Here is a 24332-nt window from a genome sequence, read left to right as displayed (position 1 = left end):
AATTTTTTTTTCTAACATTTAGTTCTTGAACTACCTACCAATTTACTGCAGGCTTTCCTTCAGGTAATAATTTGAGGACTTGCTTCTTATTTTTAATTTCCTAATTTCTTTCATATTTGGTATTAGAAATTCTGTCAATTTTAAGAAATAGATGGAAACTCCTGCTTCCAGAGCTGTTTAACATTTTCAGCTTTTGAAACTGGAAAAAAAGCAAGCAAAGATGTATTATATCATGGCCTTTGGTATTGAAAGCTTTTTTTCATTGCCTGCACTTGGTGTTACCTGAAACATGTTAATATGCTGATGGCATGGGTTGAAAAATCTCCTTTTATGTGTTCCAGTTGGGAATATAAAACTGCTGATTTCAAAATATTTAATTTGGCAGTATGTGGTCTTGGGACCATTTTTGTTTTGAATCTTAGATTTCAGGATGACTGAGTATTTGTTCTGAATTTGTCCATTTCACATTGTTTCACTTCTATATTCCCCATCTTGTAGACATGACCTATTTTGTGATCTCAGTATTGTCCTTTTAAGACATAGCCATGGTAATCTAAGTGGATTACCTAAATCCAAATCCTGGTGGTCTGCAATTTCTTTTGGAAATCTTTCTACTTTGCTCAGTCTTTGTTTACTACTTTAATTTTCTCTGAAACAGAGACGGACAAAGCTCAGCTATTGCTGAAAGCAGAATTTTGCTTAAACTACATATGCGAAGCTGAAAACAGGCAATTTTCAAATGTCCATCTCTGCAGACTTTGATTAGAGAGGGAATATGTCAATTGGACAGTGACCCTTCTATCTGAAGACAGTAAAGCTAAAATGTAGCAGTTATTTTGATAAAGCAAACTTTCCCCAAATACTCTTTCAAACATGTTGCCTTTTTTCTTTTTTAGCAGAAAGCTAAAAAGGCAAGTTACTTCAATTGCTTCTCCAGTATTTTGATCAGTAGCATGTATGGAATGTCTCTAGGCTCTGTAGCTGATACTGATTTTATTTTACAAAAATATATAGCAAAGTTAGATTTTTTTTTTTAAATTCCTATTACCAAAGCAAATTGATTGCTCATGTTTTTAATTTATGCCATCCAATTTCTAAACAATATATGCCTTTAAATATATGACACAAATAATCAGTGCCACTATATCTTCTTGGCTTTTCATTTTTATTGAACAGATGATTCTATTGGATATAATAGAATTACATCATTAATACAGATTTGAGAAGAAACCTCCATTTAGATGGTTTTGTAGAGAGGATTAACAAAATGCAAGATATGTATGTGCCTGTCACCCAAATCAGCTGACAACTGAAATAGTTTTGTAAAGCTTTGTGGCTAAGAGTTCTTAGGGATTTTATTTTCTTGGAGCAAAAGTATTTCATTTCCTTCTATATGCAGCCAAGAATTATAGAAAGCTTTCAGTATATATCACTAAGATATGTTCACATCAAAACTCTAAAGGTATGCCTTTGAAAGTATTCCACTTAAGGTTTTTGCCTTGTCATAACAAAAAAGTCATATTCATTTTACTTAGGTTACTGTATAGGATACAGCTTGTATATTATACTTCACATCCTTTATTTTTGCATTGTATTTTATTTGATGGTGAAATTTTGGAGAGAGGAATGAAGAGAGCTGTGCTGTTATCTTGTCTCTGGTAGGTGTTTTACCAGGACCTGTGAGTGCTGATACTGATCAGCAGACTCTCAGCAGCTTACATTAGCCAGCAGAGAAAGATCAGAGGCCTTTTACACTATGTGTTCCACAAGAATTTTATTTCATGCCAAGGGTGGTCTAGCAGGGATCCCCAGGGACAAAGGGGAGACAGTCATATTTATAGGTTCAAATAGGACTGGAAATACAACCAACAGAAAGTTATACAAAGGGCAGCATCCAATCTAAGTCAGAATTTCTAAAGGTGAACTGACCAATTGCACAAACTAATTTCTAGCCAATTATCTTCCAAAGTGATAGGAGAGTGACCAAATTCTTAAGGAATTCAGCTCAACCTTGGTATCTAGGAGACCTTATCTATTATAGTAAATTCCAGGGGCCAGGGGTAGACACTTCGGGGGGAATTGTATCATCCACAAGAGCTACATGGAAAAAAAACCAGAGTAGTACCTTTCTGTGTGGTACTACTACCTGTCTTTATAGTTTCTTTATCTATTATTGAAAAGAAAAATTATAATTATTTTGAAGTTTTTTTAGACAAAGATGTTGCACAGTTTTTTAATATCAAATTGTGTTCCCATAAACAGATGGAGCACATTTATTTTACTAGCTAATGTAGATATACGATATTTAAGGTCTTGGTTCATTATTTTGTGGTCTTTGGAATTTAAAAGGAGATAGAGGGGGGATAAGAACATGAACTTGGTGAGCTTATAGGAAATATCTCACTAGCTAATAGCATTGATTGAGCATCAGAGGTTCCACAACCAAGATCTAAGAAATACATCCCTTCCCAAAATTTTATCATGACTGAAATACATTTCTGAAATAGTTAAAAACTATTAAAAAAGAAGAAGAGAGAGCGACAACATATTTCACCATTGCTGTCAACACTTAAGAGTACCATTAAAAGAAAGAATTGTGTGTCAAGGGGATGTTGTTGTTTTGTGTATTATGTTCAACCGTAAGCATATTTGCCTGAAGAGATAGCGGATTATAAAGTGCCACTGTCTTTCATGATGGAGCTCTCAAACATTTTAATGATCTTGTACATTGCAAAAGAGAGAAATTTTGTCTAACAAGAGTTGATAATGATTCAATAATGAACAATTTACCACAGAAAGATGCATTTCCATATTCATTTAGATATTTTTTGAAGTGTTTTGCAGAGGAAGTAAAGCTATTATGCTGGATTGGTTAGTGTTCTTCACTAATGAATTCCAGAATTATCGTGTTGATTTGGTAGCATAAAAAAAGAAGGCCGTTACTTATATTTTGAGTAAAACCACTGAATCGTCTTGGGACTAGCATAGTCTGTTGGTATCCATAGAGATATGTAGAAAATCAGGCTAAGATATATTGGTGGTATTGTAGCTCCATTTAGACTTGATAATCTTTGCTTATTCAACACTTCTCTTTTAATTACATTCTAGAAAACTATTCACAAGGATATGAGATTCTTTTCTCTGTAATTATGCCGCCTTTTAGTACTCTGCACTTGCAAGGAGAGGTCAGTTTTTGCTAGGACCCTTCAAGCATGTGGTATTGTATTGTCTGTTTTACTGTTCCCTGGACTTTATTCTCCTGAGCTTTTTTACTACTACTTACTGGGAAGAAAGAAAGCAGATTATTCTTGAATATAGCTTAAAGGGGTTTTTGTTGGTCTGTCTTGAAAATTTGAAGTGGGTGAATTACTTTCTTTTGTGTGCCTGTCTTTTCACAAGAGGTAGAAAGGATAACAGCCAAACTTTTGTGCTCCATGTTCATCACCTGTGTACTGCACAGTTCCACAAGGTTGCATATGACAAAAACTCATTAAAAAATTTAGTCGAAAAGTCAGTCATTAAAAAATTTAGTCAATAGTGGGTGAAAAGACCGTGGTTGAATATCACCTTGCCATGTTGAAGTCAGTCCCTTGAAGTAGGAAGAGAGAGCATTCTTCCAAGTTTTCTTTCTAATATATGTCCTTGTTTTTTAGCAAGTTCCTTCAAAGTTTAATTGGGTTACATTTTAGAGCTCTAGGTGTTTCTGAGCTAGCAACAGGGTTTGAAGACTGGTAAATTAAATCAGAGGTTCTGAATGTATGAAAATGGAGAATTTTAGATTATCTACCTCATTTACTCACTGATTCCAATAGATCAGCTGCAGGTTGTCGTTACTAGTTTATTTTATACCTTCTGGTGATTTTGTAACACTTGCCTCTGTCAGAATCCTGGTGGCTTTGCCTCTCTTCCTAACAAGCTTCTGCTGAGTAATGCTATGATGCTTTCTTATGGCCAGCATTAAGAGATGGACTGACCATGCAGAGAAGTCAAGGCACAACAGTTGGTATTTACAAGGTGGGACTAGAAACTTGCTACAGTAATTAGAGCTATAAATTATTTAGATTATTTAGAAAAATATGACTTCTTTTACTGTTTATAATGTAAATAGCAAGGTTACCTGGTTCTTCTGTTTGAAATAAATATATGAAAGAACCAAAAGTAGTACTGGCAAAGGGAACCAGAGTGATACATGTTGGGGTTTTTGCAGTGTAGCTTCCTTTCCTGTTGGTTATACTTGATGCACTTGGGGCACTTGGGTGGTTTGTCATCAGGCATCACAAAACAAGGTTTCTGAGTAAATCTCATCTACATACACCATGACTTTTACCTTCCCTTCCTGTTTAGCAGTCTTGTTCCAGTGTAGCAGGGGTTAATAGGTTGTGTGGTGGGTGGAAGCTACTGTGTGAAGGGTGGCAGGAGCAGAGAGATGCTTCATGGGTGGAAGCCAAATTTTAAGAATTTTCAAAGCTAGTCTTCGTGTTACTGTGAAACTCACAATGGATTTTGTGTATTAGTCATATGAATGAGATCAATATCTGGATTGGGATGCCTTCTGGTTTTAGAGTTACTAGTCATTAAATTGACTTGGTTGCCTGATTGTGCAGGTTTCTAAGAATGGCTGGGCTTCTGCCAGTGCACCTTTCAAACTGAAATTACTGTCTTAATTTTTATTGTAAAATCTATTATTTGACTTGTAATTTAAGCACTCCAGTTGGATAGAGTAGGTACTTTTAAAGGTGAACATTGGAGGGGCATTTTTTGAAGTGACATGGTAGATAGCTGAAGCCTCTGTAAGTGTTCCAGTACTGATACAGTTCCTGGACAGCTGATGTTAGCCTTTAAAACCATAATTTGTGAAAGGTTATTCTCAGTAAAATGAGAGGCTTTTGAACTTTAAAATACAGTTAAAAGGCGGCATGCATCTGAATTGGTACTCAGTTAAGAATCTAACTAATCTTCAGGAAAATTGCTAGTTTTCTTCCTCAGGAACCCTTCAATAAAAGAATTTTGGAATTGAAGAGAGAGATCTTGTTATCAAATGACTTTATAATGGTGAAGGCAATAATAGGAAACCAGCAAGGGTAAATAGTTATTAAAATAGCACACATTAAGAATGATGCCATTATAGTTTTTGCTAGGAATCTTGTCTTAATTACCTTTTAGGAAGGGAGAGGGCAGATGCAAGTAGGGAGTTGGCAGACCCTCTATTTGTCCAAAATAATAGTTAGGTTTCCTTGAATTGCTTTCTATAGTCATTAATATTTCAACACATGAAAAAAACCCAGGCATCACAATGGAAATTATCTCCAGAGATATGAGTAATAGCAAGATTGGTCTGAAATAATTTATATGCAGTTACATTGTTATTAACTTGGAGAATGGTGGGGACAGAGTATTTTATATCCTTTGGAGAATTCATTAGGAAGAAAGAGGAAAATGTTAAAAGAAGAAAATGACAAAACAGTGACATAAAAGTATATCACAAGTTCTTTAGTCCATCTCATTTTACTGGGCAGTAAGTTGAAAGAGAATTGTAAAAGGATACCTGGTAAGCTTCACATTCTGCATAGTTATCTGTCAAATATTACTGAGTTTAGAAAAACTTTCCTTAGTAAAAAAACCATGAGTATAAGATCCTCCACAGTTACAATAAATACTTAGAGGTATTGGTACTGAGTCCTCCACAAACCATAAACTGTAAACTTCTCATGGTGAATAAATTCCTTAACATTCAGTTTGCATACCTGTATTGTGCAGTTTCATAGCATTATGTCTACATTTCATTTAATCACTTACTTTTCTGATTATTAAAACTAAAAATACTGAGATGCTGGCTCACCTCTATGTAATGCATCATGGCTGCCTTCCCCTAAGTGTTGCCATTGCTTCACCCCAGTAATGCTTCTTGTCTTCTTGCTTCTGATAGGCTTACGTTTTTTAATAATTACCATTTTCCAAATCATTGCATATAATGAATCTGGCAAATGGAAGATTTCCATTTAAGCCCCCTTCTAAGATTCTTTTCCTTTTGGGGCACGTCACTCTGTTAAATTGATGCTGGTTTTATATTATATAGATTGGCTAAAAGCCTATTGTGACTTTCATAGTATTTTGGGTTTTATAATGCAATTTCAAACCCAGTGTAACATTTTAAGTTAAATTTAATTTATTTTTTACCCTCTTCCAAATAATTATTTGAATAATTTATTTCATATATGAGTATATAAAACCACCTTAAATAAATTGAGACTCCTTTTTGTTTGTTTGTTTCTGTTTCGAATGCTAGCAGTCCTTTTGTTCTGGAGTGTTTGTGCATCTGGCTGTGTTGGGCAGAGGCAGCTCTCAGACCTGGGCTCTGACACACTGGTTACTGCCAGCACACACCCACTGCTCTGTGGGCTGAAGCTTTCTAGAGTTGCAGTGTTTTCTAACTGTTCGTACAGTTTCAGATTTATCTTTTATTTTTTTCCCCAGGTATTACATTAAATAAATTCCACTCACACCAAAGAATTGCACTCATCTGCTCTTAATTTTCCTTTTGTGAAAGCTAATGGGTTTCTGGGAAATTAAATTACACAGTCATTTAGTGAAAGTGCTAAGTGCAGGGCATTTTTACCCTTGGGTTTTTGCTCACAAGAGCGTGTGTTAAGCTTAGTTTTCCCTTCTGTTTACGGTAATATTTCAATCAAATAGCTTTCCTACCATTTCTTTACCTATGGTAATACATCGAGGCTTTCCCCACACGCGGCGGGGGGCTCGTGTCCTTCGCTGTGCTGTAGCAGGTGTCTGCCTGTGCTCTCTGCCCCTTGAGACTTTGATCTCTCTCCTGGTGAGCAGCTGTGGCAGAGGGGCCCTGGCAGCGCTCCTCAGGTGGTGCTCAGGTGTGGCTGTGCCAGGTAGGTGTGTGGGCACAGCTGCCCTGGGCACTGCGGGCGCAGGGAGCTGAGGAGGGGTGAGCAGGTGCACGGTGGGCAACCTTCCCCCCTCCTTCCGTGCTCCACTCCCTGCAGGAGTGTGCTGGAGTGCTGAGGCTTCATCCTTACCCATTCTGGAGTACTGTGCACGTTTAGACAATTGTTGTGTCACTGGATCAGTGTTGGAGTTGTTGGCAGGCTGTCTGCAGTGCTGTGGTTCAAGGAAGAAACCAGGAAGGTTTTCTTTCTGTCAAGTAAGCAAGTGAATAAACTTGTTCTTGAAAATCCATCAAGCTGTACAATTAAACGTGCTAGGATGAGGTGATGATTCCTTTCCACTGGATACTACCAGTGCCACAGGTATCTTACAATCCACAGTTTGTCCCACAGGCAGAACTTGCAGCTCTGGTGGTCTATGGACAGTGGTGCTTGCACTGTGCGCTAACAGGAGGGAAAAATGGGACCTGGTGCTAATTGTGTTGGAAGATGAAATGTTGCCTTCTTCAAAACGGCCTCACACTTGAACCCAGATTTTTTGTCATACTAAGTACTTTTGAATTGCCAGTCTGGGAATAAATATGCAAAGTCTGTGGCTTTTACATTTTGAAATATTTTAGTTCTGATAAAATTTGTTCTGCCAAGCTTGGGTTTTAGTTAATGTAGTCTGATACATTTGAGTGTTGATTTATTCACAGTGTACTCTGCCTCTGAAAAGGGGAATAAATAGTAATCTGATGAAATTTTTAAGTCTTGTATTTCCTCTTTGTTATAACATGTCAGTTTAGCTGCTGCAGGGTATGTTTATCTGTTACAAGGCTCATCAGTGCATGAAATGCTGAAAGGGCATATTTCTCTCCTGTGGTTCCTGCCATCCCTGGGCACTTGTAGATGTGTTCCAGTGGATGGGATCAGCTGGGTGAAGCTGTAGGATTTTAAATTTGAGTCTGTCTGAAGGCGCCAAGCTCCCTTCTAGGGAGGAGGGGGTGATTCTTTTCTATACTGGTGATGTAACTTCCCCATGAGGCAATTGCTTAGAGATCTACATAATAACTATTATCCTGTTCAAATAGGAGACTGTAGAACGCTCACTGGTGATTAAAAGATAATTTTGTAATTTTTCATAGCTTGTCTTTGTTTTGTAATAAAGATGTTTGCTTATCACCAGGTGCATAAAAATCATTTATTTAATCTCTATTTCATTCCATTAATTTTTTTTCATTCTTGCATTGCATATAGCTGTAGCCTGTGAGTTGCTAGCAGTCCAGTTTTTAATAAATAACAGCCTGTGTCCAGTGATTAAATTCTGAACTGATCAACCAAAATGTTCTAACTAGTCTCCTCCTGCCAAAACAAGTGGCTTTTGTGATTTGGGGCATTAATATGATTTGAAGTTGCTAATAGTTTTCTTTAGATATTGTGTTTTGGTGAGTCAAATGTTTGTTGCTGCTGGAAACTTGACTTTGTTTAGATAACAGACATCTCAGAGGGGCAAACAAACCAGATGAAAATAAAAGATGTAGTTTTATTTTTCAGGTGCATGGGGCTGTAGGACCTCTAACACTATGGTTTTTATAAGTTGCCAGAACAGCTGTGCATTTTCCATAGACCTGTAAGACGCTGTAGGTGTGCAGTGCTTCAACTGCGTAATAGATGAATGGGACAAGTATCATCAAAAGAAAACAAAATTTTTAGATTTGAATTTGACAATAACATCTGGATTCTTTCACTTCAATCTAATATTTCATGCAAGTTTTGTTTCAGAAAAGTGGATGAAAGAATTTCATGTAACAGAAATGTGCAAAGACCGGAGGAACAGCAGCTCGTTCTGTTAAGGGATGGTTGTATCTTGCTTTATTTGTGACACTGTCTTAGTTGCTGCTGGCTCTTAATGTTTTTTCCTGGAACCTGTCAGCATTGTAACTTTCACAGAGGTGTGCAGCTTCTGTCACTCTGATGCCTGTGTGTAAATCGGGAAGTCAGGTGAAAATTCTGTGGAATTATTTCCTTGGTGTTCCCATGGAGAAACAGTGTGTGTGGCAGCTTCACCAGGATGGCGTTTGATGGAGGGAGGCTGCTGTGTGCTTGGAGTTTTTTGGAAGGTGCTCACACGGGTCCTCCATCTGAAAATGAAATGAGGGAGAGTTGATGCATAGTTTTATGTGATGATGCGTTACATATGCAATTAAAGAAACACTATTTGGGTTTACTGTTACTGGTTCTTTTAAAGAAAGCAATAGCTATAAATCGAGAGATTAAAAAAAGGTTCATTGAAGTGGGAATGAGGAAGAAGCACAGTTACTATTGAGATGAGTTGACTGATTTAAGAGTTTTTTGTAAAGCTGGCAAAGTCTTCTGTGAGACTTAAAAGTAGTAGGAAACCAAATGCAATAAAATAGGTAATGTGTAAATGTACAGTGTGCAAATCCAAATTGGAACTGTACAGACCATGGGCAAAACTAGTGCTAACATCACAATAATTGCAGTGAAATTTTAATTTCCTTCCCATTTTAATAGGGATCTCTAAAAAAATCCCAGCCTTTTGGGATTGTGCAATACAAATAAGGCATCTTGCAGAGTCTTCCTCTTAAACAATGGGACATAGAAAGCAGAAGTCTTGAGAGTAATGTGTGACTTGTTAACAGTCTTGTAAACTTCAAGGTTGATCCCTAGGGTCTGTGTTGAATACCTAAGTGCATGACTGTATCATAAATAAACTTGTATCATGTTTAAAAAATGTTCTGCAGTGGTAGGAAGGCGTGTACTTGTATGCTCTTTATCAGGATTCTGCAGTTCTAAGTATGTTTGTTCCATGGTAGGAGCAAAGAGAAGTTGTCTTATTATTTTGACATGATAAATAACACTTCTGTTTCTGACTGAATTAATTTCTTTCCTATTACATCATCTATTTATTTCACAAATTGCTGGTCCATTACAAGCTGTCACCTCAAATTTTATTTATTTATATATTTATTTGATGCCTTGAGGTGCTTTCCAACTTGAACCAATTGATCTGCTAGAATCAAGATTTACAAAAATAAACTCCTTACAGAACCATATTTCTTAAATTATGCCTTACCTGTCTTAAAAATTGCATTGCATTATGAAATACTGTAGAGAATTTTCTGATCATGTAATTCTAACTTCAAAGGAGTTTGCAGAAACTCCTATGTGAACTATACTAAAAAAAAACATTTGGCACACCTTAATATTCTACCTATCAGACAAAAAATGAGAACTTCTCCCCCATATTTGTAATTTTTTTTGCTGTAATTTGAGGAGTTTTTGTTTCCTTATGGATGTATTTTATTGTTATATAGCTTCAAGTTTGAAAGGTATTGGAATTCGTACAGATATGCTAGATCAGAAACTGAGCTCTTGCTTATTTTCCAGGATTCAGTTTTTACTTTGTATTTGGAGAAATATAATCCTTTCACATGGCATGAATTAGAATTAGATATTTTTTTCTCAACGATAGATGAAGTGGTTTTTTTTGTTTGTTTGTTTTTGGGTTTTATTGGTTTTTTGGCAGTGCTATGTTCTGTGGTGAAAGATTGGCTAATATATTTTACCATCACTGAAAAAATTTTTCTTTACATCTTCTGGGATTGATATTTTTAAGCTTAAGATAAATGTCACTAGCATTAGTAGCATTTAAAAATTATTTTAGATGTAACAAAGCTCAGAAATCCACGTACCTTTTTTTTGTGTCTGAATCTCATCACTTTGCTGGGTACTTTGTGCTGAGCTGTGGGAGCACAGCCTGAATTCTCTTACTCATGCGATGCTCGGTTTACCTTGCACCGCAACGATGTTCTTGCCCAGCATAGTGGGGGCTTCAGGGTTATTTTGTTTTGTTTGATTACAGAGTGGTGGGAGGAGGAGCCATGATTGCCTTGTCTTTCTGAGGCTTGGCTGCATTTTTAAAATTTTTTTGTTCACTGCTTTTATTCATCAGTGACAATTTATAAACAGTGCATGTTTCACAATGATTTCAGCCTTGAGTGCCAAACAACTGTATGATTTTGTTCCTTTGTTTGACAGCTATCTGGCACTCAGCCCTGGGCACAATTATAACAAATAGTTTTGTCCAGTGTACTTGCATGTTCTTTATTTCAATTACGTTTTTGCTATTACATTAGAAATGTATCTTCCTAGAAATGTGGTTCAAAAGGCACATGGTAAAAGGGTTTGTTTTGGTCTTTTTAAAATCTGATAAAGGAATTGAGTATAAATTTGTTGCGTCAGTATTTTGGAGTTGAGGGGGGCAGCAGGGTAAACAAAGAGGGGCCAGTAGAAAAATACTGCTGGGTTTAGTTGGTTCAGTTGCACAGTTACAAACTATGAAAAAGAATATAGTTTGTTGACAGGAGGAAAAAGCCCATGTGTTTCTCCAGTTGGTAACCATTTTATCTAGGATAGTTTGTGTATGTATAGACAATAAACAGTGGGCTTTCAGCTATTTTTTTGGAACAGAGTAAAACTCAACAGTACTTTTAAAATACAGAATATTTTCTGTCTTGATTTCTCATTTTACCTACATAGAAGAAAATTTAGAGCCCAAACATCTTGAACTCAAGGTACTGCATTTACTCGGCTTGGTTGACATTCTCCAGCATGAAGGAGGAACATTTCCCTGTTACTGTGTGCCTTGAAGTTTCTGTTTTGTGTGCCTCCCCCTCTCTCCCCAGCTCAGACACAGCTTGGTCTCATGATAGAGACATAGTGCAAATGCCAGTAAACCAATGTGAAATAAAACACCAAATGGAAAGACAGTGATTCATCAGAAGAAAATGTTATCCAGGCCCCAGTAATTTTTTTTTCTTCTTTTAACCTGTGCTCTCAAGCATTGTTATTCCCTTGATAATCAGTTTCAGCTCAGTTATTGAACTGAAAGATGTGTTTTTAAAGTTGCCATTGCCCTTCTACTGCTCTCTCCTACTTTCTTGATGATACCTTTATGCTGCTTTCTTGTTTGTTGATGCAATACAATTATGTCATTGGTCCAGTTTATTTTCTTCAAAAAAGGCTGAAACCTGAGAGATAGGAAATAATGTTAATTTCAATTTGCACTAAAATCATTAATAGAATAACTATTCTCAAATCTGTAGAGTATAATTTTACTGTAGTCTTACTTTGTGGTTAAGCTCATATTTTTGTCTCTTGAATGCACCCATCTGGATCAGTACGCTGTTCCACCTGAGCACTTTCATAGGGCTTGTGCTCAGCTGCACTCTGGGATTTTTCCTGTCTTTACCTGGCCTGTCTGTCTGCCTCAGTCTGTTGGGTTGTTTTGGCTGTCTTAAGAAAAGACCATTTTTACGTGGTTTTGTGCAGATGTATTGCTCTTTGTAAAGTTTTTTTTCATTTGGTGGGTTGGTTGTTGTTTTTTTTTTTCCCTTTATCTTAAATATAAAGAAAAGGTAAATTCTTAACTGCTTATGCACTGTTACTTGCCATGTGGTATATACTTGGCTATAATGCCTGACTGTTCAAGTCCAGCCCATATAATCTTTTCACATTCTCTCTGGGTTTTTGTGGCTCTTTCTCTGGGCACCTGTTGTGGCCAGTGCTATTGGTGGGACACCATGGTAGAGGAACCTTTCTCCAACATGGGTATTTTTGTTTGTGAGACCTTTGTATACTCAAAATTGGCATTTTCTAAGAGGTTTTTAAGTGCAGATTCTGAACAGGGATGCTGTGTAGTAGTGTAAATTTTCCCCTTCACAGGACAGATTATTGGGCAATAGATTTGGAAGATGAAATTAATCTTGCATTCATATTGCAGTGAGGTATAGTAATGCATTCTCTGATACTATTTTAGAAATGCTGGAAGTTGTGGTGAATGGATAAGAAAATAATAAAAACCAATATAGGAAAATACATTTTAAAGTGTAATAATAATTTCTTGATGACCAACTTCTAAAGGGCATCAAAGCAGGACTAAGGCTTAGTTACATTGGAGGAAGGAATATGAGGCAGATGATAAAATTAGACCTAAAGTAGTTTGAATGCAAAATTTGTTAAAATTTGCTTATTTCTGTGTTAGGTCAACTGCATGCCTTGAAGGGGAACTTTGCCATTTTCCACTGCAAAAAGCAGGTTAACATATACATTTTTAGTGCCCAGTATTTTGTTATTTGAAACGTGTCCTTTTTACTGAAGCTTCTGAGATGTGTGTGGATGTTTTTCAGAATGCTTGATCCCCTGTAGCATGTACCATGCTGCTCAAGGCAAGAATCTTTAGATGTCACAGTTGTCTTGCCACACATGATGAATCACTTTGCCTAAAGATTTTCTGCCCACAAAGCCTCTGGAGTGGCTCTGTCTCCCTAAGGATGTTCTGTTCAACTGGCCATCTGAGCTAACTGTGCTGTGACCAGTTTGAGAAGTACTAAATTCAAACTTCTTCACATTTTATTTCTGTCGGTATGTAATAAAAGGGGTCATATGCAGAGGAGTAGTTAAGCTTTAAAAAGACAGTATTGCCTTGAACTTGTTTTGTTTGAATTTATTTTTTTTTTCATAAATATGAATAAATGCATGAGAATCATGTCAAGAGATGGTAACTTCAGGATACCGTCCAAAATGTGTTTCCCTAGATTTTATTTTTTTAATATTGCCAATAAACCAGTGTGTGTAATGAGTTTCATGGCTTTCCTGATTGTGTCCCTCTTTGGATATGTTTTTTGGCTGTATTGGCCTGTGAGACAGGATTAGTGGCAGCTGGTAATAAAACCTGAAGTTTCAAGGTGTTGAACGAGTATCTGATTGACTCTCTCCTTTCAGAGGTTCATAAATTTGCTGTGGGGAGATCACTTCAAGAAAAATATTTAAAATATATATGTTTAAAATGTTTTTTGGATTTAAAAAGCAATTCATGCTTTTTTTAATAGTTCAAAATTTGTGGTAGATTAACTTAAATTCATGTCTGGTTGTTTGTTTTTCATATTCAGTGGGCTAAAGCAACATGCATTGAACACTTTGTTGTGACAGATCTGTAGGCGTAATATATCAACAATTAGACATAGGAAGTGACAAATTACAAGTAAATTTTATTTTTAACTTTCTTTAAAAAATTATTATTAATTATTTATATTCTTATGCTTTTTGCCTTTGGTGTCTTTATGATAATATGTATTCCTGTGTTCTCCCCTTCCTGTGTGATCAGTGGAGTCCCTAACTCCCTTTGTAGCCTGTTCAAGGTCTGCTGTTGTGAGCAGGAGGACGAGGCCCTTCGCCTGCTCTACTCCTTCCCCCTGAGAAAATTCATGAGCAGTGATTTTAAAAAGGGATGGCAATGCAACTATCAGCTATTAGATGCCATATTTCTTCTTTTGCAGTCGTACAAAGAACCACCTTTTCTAACTTACGCCTCCTTTCTCCTTTCTGTCCTGTTGACCCTTTTCAAATATTTGCTTAAATAAGCATTGATGGGAGAACTGCTCATCTATTTTCTTTTCTGAAGGACAAATATAAATTTAAAAAGAATTTCCACAGACTTCCTTTTTTTCCCTTGTGGATATTGATTTTTTTTTAAAATAACTATCCATCTTGCAGAAGATATTTTCACTACCAAGAACATCCTTTAAATACAAAATAGCTCTGAGCAGTGTATATATTCACTTTATCATAACTTAGAAAACCTTTTTGTTGAAAATGTAAAAGATACCAACTCTTTAAGAACCAGCTCAGTAACTACTGAAAAAAGTGCCCAAAATATTCTTCATAGCTTTTGTAAAAAAAAAAGAAAACAATCCCACCCTCAGCCTCCATGTTATTTCAGCACCTTGCAAGGAGATTTTTACCTATAGAAGATAAACTCTTGGTCCTTGTCCTGATTCTTTTATTCTCATTAAAGATTTTGGTTTTGTTAGCTTCTTTACATTTGCAGCTCTTCAATAGATGCAGTCTGTGTCACATTGAAAAAATTGTATTGGAATGAATGTCTTATTTAATACCTGAAAGTATAGCATGATTAGTTAGAAAAATGCTTATTTGGAAGTCAAAGGCAGCTATGCTTGCCCAAGGTTTAATATTCTTTTTTATGATGAATCCAGCTGTGAAGCCTGAATGGAAATCAGACAGCTTGACGCTAACAGCTGATCATAATGAGTCCAGTTAGGCAAAACACAAAATGAATCATTTTTGTTGACCCTGGATAAAGCTGAGTAACGTCAGTATCGCTGATTAGATAGAAGGGAGCAGTTAGGCAGTATCTAAACTTTAAAGCATTCATTTTAGCTCAGTTTGAATGTTTCTGTAGTAGTTCAAGAAAATTCTTATTAGCATGGAAGATTTTCTTTGGATTTGAATGCTTATAAGAATTGCTTTCATGGAGGGAAGCATATTCCTAATTTGACCTGTGCTTTCAATTTTAAGTTTCATTCATTGAATGAATTTTTTAAGGCTTCTTTTAATATTGCACAAATGTGTGTCTCTTGTTAGGGTAACATTTGCGTTGCCTCCCTGTCATTTAACCATTTGCACTCAAGAAATTGCACAGCTCATTCAGTCGTAGGTATCAACTGTCATAAGCTCCAACACATTCTTACTTATGTTTATTGTAAATATTATTTTTGCTTTATTTTTCATGCTGTGAGTAGTTCTTGCAGAAATCCATTTCAGGATACTGCACTGCTAAGATGAAGTAGTTTTGTTTTTTTATAACTGTTTTGTTCATTAACTTCTAGCTCCCTCTTTCCAAACAGTGATGCTTGTTTAATTTTTAGGGAATGAATTAAAGCTACTTTTTGCATGAAAAATTTGCTGTTTTATACACTATATACTTGTGAATTATAGATAATGTTTTATAGATAATTTTGCTTCTTTATATTTTGGGGATAAGAATTGTAATAGAAGTAAATCTTCAATGGAGTCCTTTGCTATAGAAAATGCTTCAGGAGTTATGTACAGTCGTCTTTATGGATTAAAATTTGTGTTACTGTTGTTACGATTCCTTCACTAATTCCAACAAACTGATTAAAATCTGTTAATGTTCATCTAGATGTCTTTACAGTCTATGTAATTTATACAACAATTAGATTCCTGATACTTGTGTCATGCACTTTTTAGATACTCTTCTCAGAACTTCACTAAAATGTGTGTCTGGTGCACTTCATCCTGTCTTTGTGGAAATCCCCTGCTCACAAACACTACCACCTTTTGCCATCTTGGAATACCCTTTCTTTTTAAGTTTTCTTTGATAAATCTTAATCCTATTGTACTCTAGTTCCCGTGTGTTGAGCTAAGCCTTTTTAAGGTGTAATTATTTCACAAGCAAGTGCAAGCAAAGCCCCATTGCTTTCCCATCCTGCTCAGTGAGAAGCTGGGTTTTGTCTGAGCACTAGAAGAGCTTTAGTGGCTCGTTCATGCTGCCCACCAGAGTTCCCTGTATTTTTGGCTTCACTTAGACAGAATTTTAGCACAGGGAAGAGATGCTCAGATGGACCTGGAAACATGAGCTGTCTCCTTGTTCTCCATCTTGCTTGATGTTTCCAGGTAACGGTAAACTTTACTGAGGCACTTTGATTTTGGACGAGATTCTTTGTCAAGCTCCTCCCAGCACTTTCAATTGGGAATGTCACCAGCTGTTAGTTTTTTGGCTCTTAAGAGATGTCAAGTCTGTAGCATAGCCATCAACTTGCCCTGTGTTGCATATGAAGTGTAGTGAATATTAGTACTTAATTCATTATATGACATTTTCATTTCTTTTCAAGAGCTTTCAAAATAAAAGGAGCTGAATTTAATCTAAAAAATGGATCTTATTAAAGGAGAAATTCTGATTTTAACACTATAGGTTCCCCAAACACTGCAGTAATTAGCATTTTGTAAGTGCCCAGAATAGAACCAGTCATCAGGCCCTTAATTTAATAATTTATTGATTAATGATTTTTGTATTCTAATGAGGGAGAACACTTCCTCTGCTGCTGGTCAACATAATTCTGCAAAAGGATGTGAATATTCCTTTGATAATACTCATGTTTGTTCTTTAACCCTTCCATGTTCTTCTGTCTAACTCCAAGTGTGCTACCTTTTTATTGTGTGTAGTTTTTGGGTTACAGGACTTGGATTTGGCTCTGTGGTTCTGTGAATCATACCCAGACCCTGAATTGTTAGCAATATATGAATACTTCTGTGCACTTTCTTGAGATCTTTGAAATAGGAAAGGGAGGAAATCAAGGAAAGAAGATTAGAAGGCCTGTAGCACTACAAATCACCAAATAACCTAGATGTTAACTATTAAAAAGTGTACTTTTTGCTTCTCACATTACTTTCCCCCCTCCTTGTATTAATGAATTAAATTTTGCTGTAGTTCCTTTGTGTAGCCTACCAGATGGGCTAGGAAGAATTGGCATTGACCTAAAGCAACATGTGGTGCTTCAGAGTGCACCCTAAGAACTGTACTCTTATCATGCCTACATACTTATTTTTCCAAGTTCTTAGCTATTTATGCCCAAAAGCAAAACTGAGTTGGTTCAGTAGGTGCTACATTTGCATAATTTTTGACTGGAAAATTTAGAGGTGTCTGCTCTTCATATAATCAGTTTAAAAAATATGTAAGTCAAAGTAAGCTCTTTGCTTTGATACCAAATGGTGGAGCCCTACCTACCTGGGCACTTCCAGCATTCTAAACATTAGATGTGTATATTAGTAGTTTGTTTACTCTTTTACATTTCAGCTGCAACTCATTTGACTTTTGGCCCCAAGGCCTAATGTAATTCCAAGAGAAGATGTGCTCCTTATCACATTTGTTTCCCGAGTATCTTTTTAACAGTTGAAATACTGAATAGTATAGTGTGATATGCTCTGGCAAAAATGTCACCATATCCTTATGTCCGCAGTGTTGTTTATACTCCTGAGTCATCACTAACACAAACATAAATTAACATTTGTAATTGACCTTTTTTGCAAACTAGTCAAAAGCAGGTAGTACTCCAATCCAAGTCTTGGTGTGTTGGGATCACATTGCATTATGTACTTTTTTATCTGCTTGTTTTAAAACTAATCTGTGATACTTGGCCTAAAATAAATGAAATTATTTCTTTCCCTGAGAGCATTGGTAAGCATATCAGTAATTTAAAAAATAGGTTTTCTTTTTTTGTCGTTGTTGCCAGTGTTCCTGTTTGTCTCAGAATTTTGTCTTGCATATGACCAGGTCCAGCAGCACATTTTTTCATTGATTTTTCATCCTGCTTTGTCCTTTATCTCGGCTTACTTGCTATTGTTCAAGGGTCGCTCGGTGAAAGGTGCGAGCGTTGTGCAGAGTTTATTTTGGCAAAATGAATAATGTTGCCATTGATCTGGGTCTGAGCCGACTCCTTCCTCAGGCAGAAGTTCTCAGCTTCAGGTTGTTTCCTCCTTGCAGGCTCTGCTCGAATTGCAGCGTGGAGCCGGTGGTTGAGCTCTACCCGGCACTCTATTAATATGCACAACATGACCGGTTTCGGGGGAAGGTTATTAGAATGCTGGTTTGTATCCTCCAGTGAATGAAATGATGTGTGATTATGAAGTCATCAGGCATGGACCAGTAAGGCTCGAGAGAGCCTCCCCCCCAGGTCCTGGGGGTGCCATTGATTGGTGACCATGTGTTTGTGCCCGATAGACTGTGAAATGGTGTGTTGCTACACGGCTGTGTTGCACCTGCGCCCCACCGAGGTGATTGATTGGTTTGGTCATGTGGAATGTTCCCATCTGGTCTGCAGTAATGTGTTTTTTTTGTTAGGGTTTTTTTTTCCTTCCTTCCTCTTCTCTCCCATTTCCCCTTCATCCGCAAGCCGCGAGTGCTGGCTGGGGAGTCAGAGCAGGCAGTCGCGAAAGGCAGCGCTCAGCTTCGCCTTGTGAACAAAGTGTGGCTGCTTCAAGCACTGCTCTCAGTCCTGCTCAGAGATCAGATAGTCTGGGAGGGGATCATGAGCAGCTTTTGTGAAAAAAAAAACCAATCTGGAGGAGGGATGGGATATAACAACCGAACCCCAAAACCTACGTGTCGCTGCAGATTTTGTACTGATTTTACAAAAGCGCGTTGCTATTGTAATTAGATTACCCAAGTAGCAGTGCATGTGGAAGATCTTATTTAACCTCAGGAAAGTAGTAGTTTATTTATTGAAAACTACTGATGTTGCACTTTAAATGCCAAGAAATTATTTTAGTTCCTTTAAAAAAAATTCTATGGTTACATTGGGCGGTCTTGTTTGATATTTCTTAATCTCACTCCTTTTTCATAATTGATCTATTCATTCCACTTAATGACTAATTACATATCAGAGCACATCATCAGCAGCATTCATCATTGTAGAATGTAATAATCAATGACATTTCAACAAAGGAAAAAATAAATATGCAAATAAGGACTCATTAACATTTGCATGAGCTGTTTGAATAATCACGTTGCTGACAAGGCTGTAATTAACAGAAATTGATGCTGAGTTCAGTATTTGATAGTGTGTTTTCTCAGCGTTTTATTGTTGTCACTGCGGGGGCTGGAATGAAGTTCTGCTCTACTTGTACCTTGACTTAGGCTTGATGTGATGGGTTGTGCCAGGTAGCAGAGGCTTCTGGGAGTCCTTAATTCATCTGTGACCTACACTTAATGCATAGAAAGATATTTACTTAAATTGCTATATTGCTAATGAAGGATTGTTAAATTCTTGATAATTGTATAACAACTGAAGGCAAACCTTCTTTCCAAAGTTGGGAAAACTAAAAATTTTTCTTTCTTTTTAATTAATAATTTTTTGCATGAGTCAGGAACTTTGAAACTATAGAATGTATTATTTGCATTGAAAATGAGGTATTGATGTAGGGTTTTTCAGGTTTTTTGTCTCTTCTTAGTCTGGCACACTGTATCAGTGTGAGGAGTCTTGAGCTTTATTGTAATTGAAAATCACTTGCTAAGGAATATGTGTAATTATGAAATGTACAGTCTCTGTCTCTTCCCCTCCTTTTTTATTATTGCAACTTTACTGCCTCCTCCCTTTTTTTTCCCCCTTTTTTTTTCTTTTTTTTTTTTTTCTTTTTCCTCCCCCTGAAGCTTCCTCTTTTTGTCATGGATATCAACTGAAATGCACAAAACACAATAAAGCTGTTTATGTCAGTTTTTTTGGATGACTGTAAGTGCTGATTATAACAAGTTTAAGGAATTTCCTTTGTTGAGTGTGTACCCACGCCATATGGCTCAACATGGAACATTAACTTGACAGGGATAATGGATTGTGGTATATGGAGACAATTTTGCCTGCAGCTTCACTATAACTCATTCTGGTTGGGGATCACAAGTTTATAATATAGGATGCAGCAAACATCCAGATGGATTTACTTTACATAAAAGAGTTGCGTTTCTTTTTATTTCCTGCCTGTAATTGGAAAAAAAAAAAAGACTTTTAAAAAAAGAATTAAAAAGTAGTAAAGAATGGGTCTTATTCAGGGAAGAAAAATCTTAACATGTATGTAGCTGAAGTGTTTTGGATACTCTGAAATGTGCATAGGTATAGTGTTGTTACTTATACTCACACAATTGTTGAAATAATATCTCAAGTGCTCTCACTTTTCAGAATATTTCAGTATAGCTCCAGTTCTAGAAATACATAATGTTCTAGGATAGTGTGAAAAAAGCTATTTAAAACATAGCTCTGATTTTTTACTTTAAAGGCTCTTTTTGTCGTAAGCAAAGTGACCCCTTAATTAACATTCTGGTGCTTTGGTAATGCTCCAATAGTACCCTGTTTTCTTTTAGAAAAACAATAATCCTTCTAAGCTTTTTGTGATACATGCAAAGAAAATACTGCACAAATCATTTTACTTCAATGTTTACTTGATATAATAGGAAGTGTCCATGTCTTACAAATATAACAAAAGTCAGTATAAATCTAATGTCTCCTACTGATTTGCATGCCCAAGGTAAGTCCTAATTTTACAAATACTTCTGCATCTAAGAGACTTTAAGCACACATAATCCTGTTAAGCACGTATGTAGTTGTTTGAAGGATCAGGGTCGTAAATCCATATTTAGGATATCAAATAGATCTACATGACATGGCTTCAGCATTCCTGTGCACTTGTGATCGAGTTATCCTTCAAATAAAATTGGGTGTTTTGCTATCTGAAAAGCAGACATCTTTTAGCTGTCAGTTTTGGAGATTCTTTTAAAAAACTATTTTTTTGAGGCTGTGAATTTTGACCTCCTGTATCCAATATAGCTGCTGTATTTTTTTTTAAACTACTTTCACATGGATAAGTATTTATTAATTTTTTTCAATTATCTCTTGAAAAAGAGGTAAGTACCTGAGCAGATGGACAAGGTTCGCGATTGAGCGAGAGAGATCCTGGTAGTGATTATAATAGATACTGTTTGTCTGTCCAGTCTTCCTCCCCTGTTACTGTCTTAATAGGTTGATATCACAATTTAGCATCTTCAGACATTATCCAAAGTTTCAGAAAGTCAACAACTATAAAGAATCTGCATTTGAGAAGGGAGCAAGAAAAAGGATCACTAACTATTGACCTATGAAGAGTCTGTATTAGCTTAAGATGTGGGATTTCTTTCAGGTTTTCATGCTGCAAATTATACTTGAAAAAGCTTCTCTAAGTTCATTCATCTTCCCCCTTCATGCCTTCCTGTGTGTGTGATAATCACAAACAGGTGGGATTTTACTATGGAGTTAGACATAGTTGCTTGTATTGTTCTTATGCAGACCCTTATCTGCTATTGCCACTGCAGCTACAGAAAGACAGTCTCAGGTAAACACATGGATTTATCTTTAAGATTTTCAATACAACTGGCACCATACTTGATGTAAAGGAGCAAAACATCATCTCTAATATACCAGTCAGATGGTGCATCTTCAATTTATTGTCTGCTGTTTGGGGAACACTGGGATAGGGAAATGTACACCAGTGTTGCAATAAACTTGAAGAATTTAAACCTCTAGATAAGAAAATTCTTTCCAGGAACTGTAAGGGGAGTTGACTATTTCTGCCAGCTTCTGGATTTCTTGTCTCCTTTTAATCTTCAGAAGGAAAAAAGGAGTCAAACCATCAGCAAACACTTAATAAAGCTGAGGTTTTGAACTAGCATTTGTGTCCTGTACCAGCATTTACCCAAGAAAGAACTTCTGCAGGACTCTATTTGCAAAATAACATGAATGTTCTTCCTAGGTTACAGTGATGATACCTGCAGCATAGATTATACTCCAGCCACTGGAGTTCTGTGAAGGTGTAAGTGCTGTGTTGGCAATAAGAATGTTGCACTCTGTGTATGTTTCTTATTCAGGTCTTGGAAAAGCTACAAAAGCAACCTTCCCTTTTTTCTGATCTTGTAGTGGTCTGTGGGGAGTGCACTGATGATTCAGTCTTGTTAATGGCTTAGTGCAAGGATGTGATAGAAGTCCAGTAAGTTGTCAGTAGAAAGGCCATCAATAGAAATTTATTAAGAGTAATGCTTGAAAGTGAATTCCGCGGGCCTCTGAGAGTAAGCTGCTGCAACACTCTTTGATCCTGAAGGGTCTGCTGAATCTCAAGTTGAAGCCAATGGTTTGGGTATAAAAAGCAATGATTTAATTTTTGTTTCGCTAATGATTTATTGCTAAATATTGCTGCAGCGTTTGGATTACTGTTTTTCTTTAGCGCGCTGCACTTTACCGGGGCGCGCTGTGCAGGCCGGTCTCGCTCCCCGCGCGCAGGCCGCGCCTGCGGTGCCATTTCCTGCGGCGTGCAGGGCCGGGCCCGCGGCCGGGAGGGGGCGCTCTGGGCACGGCAGCGGCCGCGCCGCGGGGAGCGGGAGCGCGGAGCGCCGCCTGCGCTGTGCGCGATGGCCCCGGCACCCCGGGCGGGCTGGGCACCCCCCCGGGACGGCCCCGGCACCCCGGGCGGGCTGGGCACCCCCCCGGGACGGCCCCGGCACCCCGGGCGGGCTGGGCACCCCCCCGGGACGGCCCCGGCACCCCGGGCGGGCTGGGCACCCCCCCGGGACGGCCCCGGCACCCCGGGCGGGCTGGGCACCCCCCTGGGACGGCCCCGGCACCCCGGGCGGGCTGGGCACTCCAGAATGGCCCCGGGCCCCTGGGCACCCACCCCAGAACGGCACCGGCACCCCGGGCCCCTGGGCACCCACCCCCCAGAACGGCCCCGGCACCCCGGGCCCCTGGGCACCCACCCCAGAACGGCCCCGGCACCCCGGGCGGGCTGGGCACCCCAGAAAGGCACAGTCACCCCAGGATGGCCTTGTCACCCCAGGTGGTCATTATCACTCCAGGACAGCACCCAGCCTGTCGCCCAGCCTGGGCCGGCCCTGTCACCGCAGAACGGCGCTGTCACCCCGGGACTGCCTTGTCACAGCAACGCGGTGCTGCTGGCTCCCCTCTGGTCCAAACACAGCGTCTTGTGAGCCACCACTTTGTTTGTGCCCTTAGAGAAGCTGGACTGTATTTTATGGCAAAACCAGAAACTAATTTCTAGCTTAAAATAGCACTTCCGTTAAGTTACAAATGGGTTATTATTAACTTAGTACGCTTTCTGTCTTTCCAGTAGTTCTGACAGAATTTCTTAAGAACTATATGAGGAGTTGGCTGCGATGATGTTTTTCTTTGTCAGATGTAACTGTGATCCGCCTGCAGTCCCCTTTCTGTTCCTGAATGTGTAGTTCATATAAGCAGTCCCTACTGAATTTGTACTTGGAAGTACACATGTGCTTAGTTGTTTTATGGAATTCATGCCTAAACCTACTTCTTATAGATGTGGAGTATTGCTTAGGTCCTGTTTTCAGTGGGACCTTCAGACTCAAACCAATGTGATTAAGTCTCAGTTTAACAGTGGTGTGCTGACCAGTGTAAAAAGGGGAGTGACCATATACCTAAACTGGATCTCAAACGGATGAAAAGTTAGCTAATATGGGGCAGGATTAAATTATTAGCAGGTGGAAGTCCTGCATCTTGCCCTAAAACAGAAGACTGCCTTTGTTCTAAAGAGGCATGCACACTTTAATGCTCCTTTTTGGGGAGGGAAGCAGATCTGAAACCTCAGTGCCATTCCTTGTCTCTGGGCTGCCATGTGACTTTCTCCACTTACCAGTTTTAAAATTGCCCCTGTAATTTTTTTTCAACAGCTTACTTGAAGCAAGTGAGTTGGAATTGTATCAAGGAACAAAGTTTGAAATGCTTTGTCCAAAAATTTCTTTTTAACTGTAGGGGCAGATGCTACTGTTAGTGAAGCTGTGTTTCTGGTTATATACTTTGTTCGGTAATTTGGAAGACTTAGCATTAGTATCATTACTTACAGAATTGAATAACTTTTCATTTCAAGACAGAACAGCAGCAGGATTTGAAATGTTTGAGTTTGGCAAGAAAAGGCTTGTCTGTAAAACAATGAAATTGCGTTGGGGAAATACAGTGCCTCTGTTCAGCTGGGGCGGGCTGAGGTACACTG

At 38.0% G+C, this 24332-nt stretch overlaps 1 protein-coding gene across 9 annotated transcripts in view; it reads left to right on the top strand.

Moving 5' to 3' along the window:
• Nucleotides 1–24332, top strand: part of TCF12 (transcription factor 12) — a 162397-nt gene that overhangs the window by 55548 nt on the left and 82517 nt on the right. The gene's annotated exons all lie outside the window — the stretch shown is intronic.

This window comes from Catharus ustulatus, chromosome 12, assembly GCF_009819885.2.
Source record: "Catharus ustulatus isolate bCatUst1 chromosome 12, bCatUst1.pri.v2, whole genome shotgun sequence".
NCBI lineage: Eukaryota > Metazoa > Chordata > Aves > Passeriformes > Turdidae > Catharus > Catharus ustulatus.
Note: the sequence above shows the minus strand (reverse complement) of the source record. Positions and strands in the feature narration are given on the sequence as shown.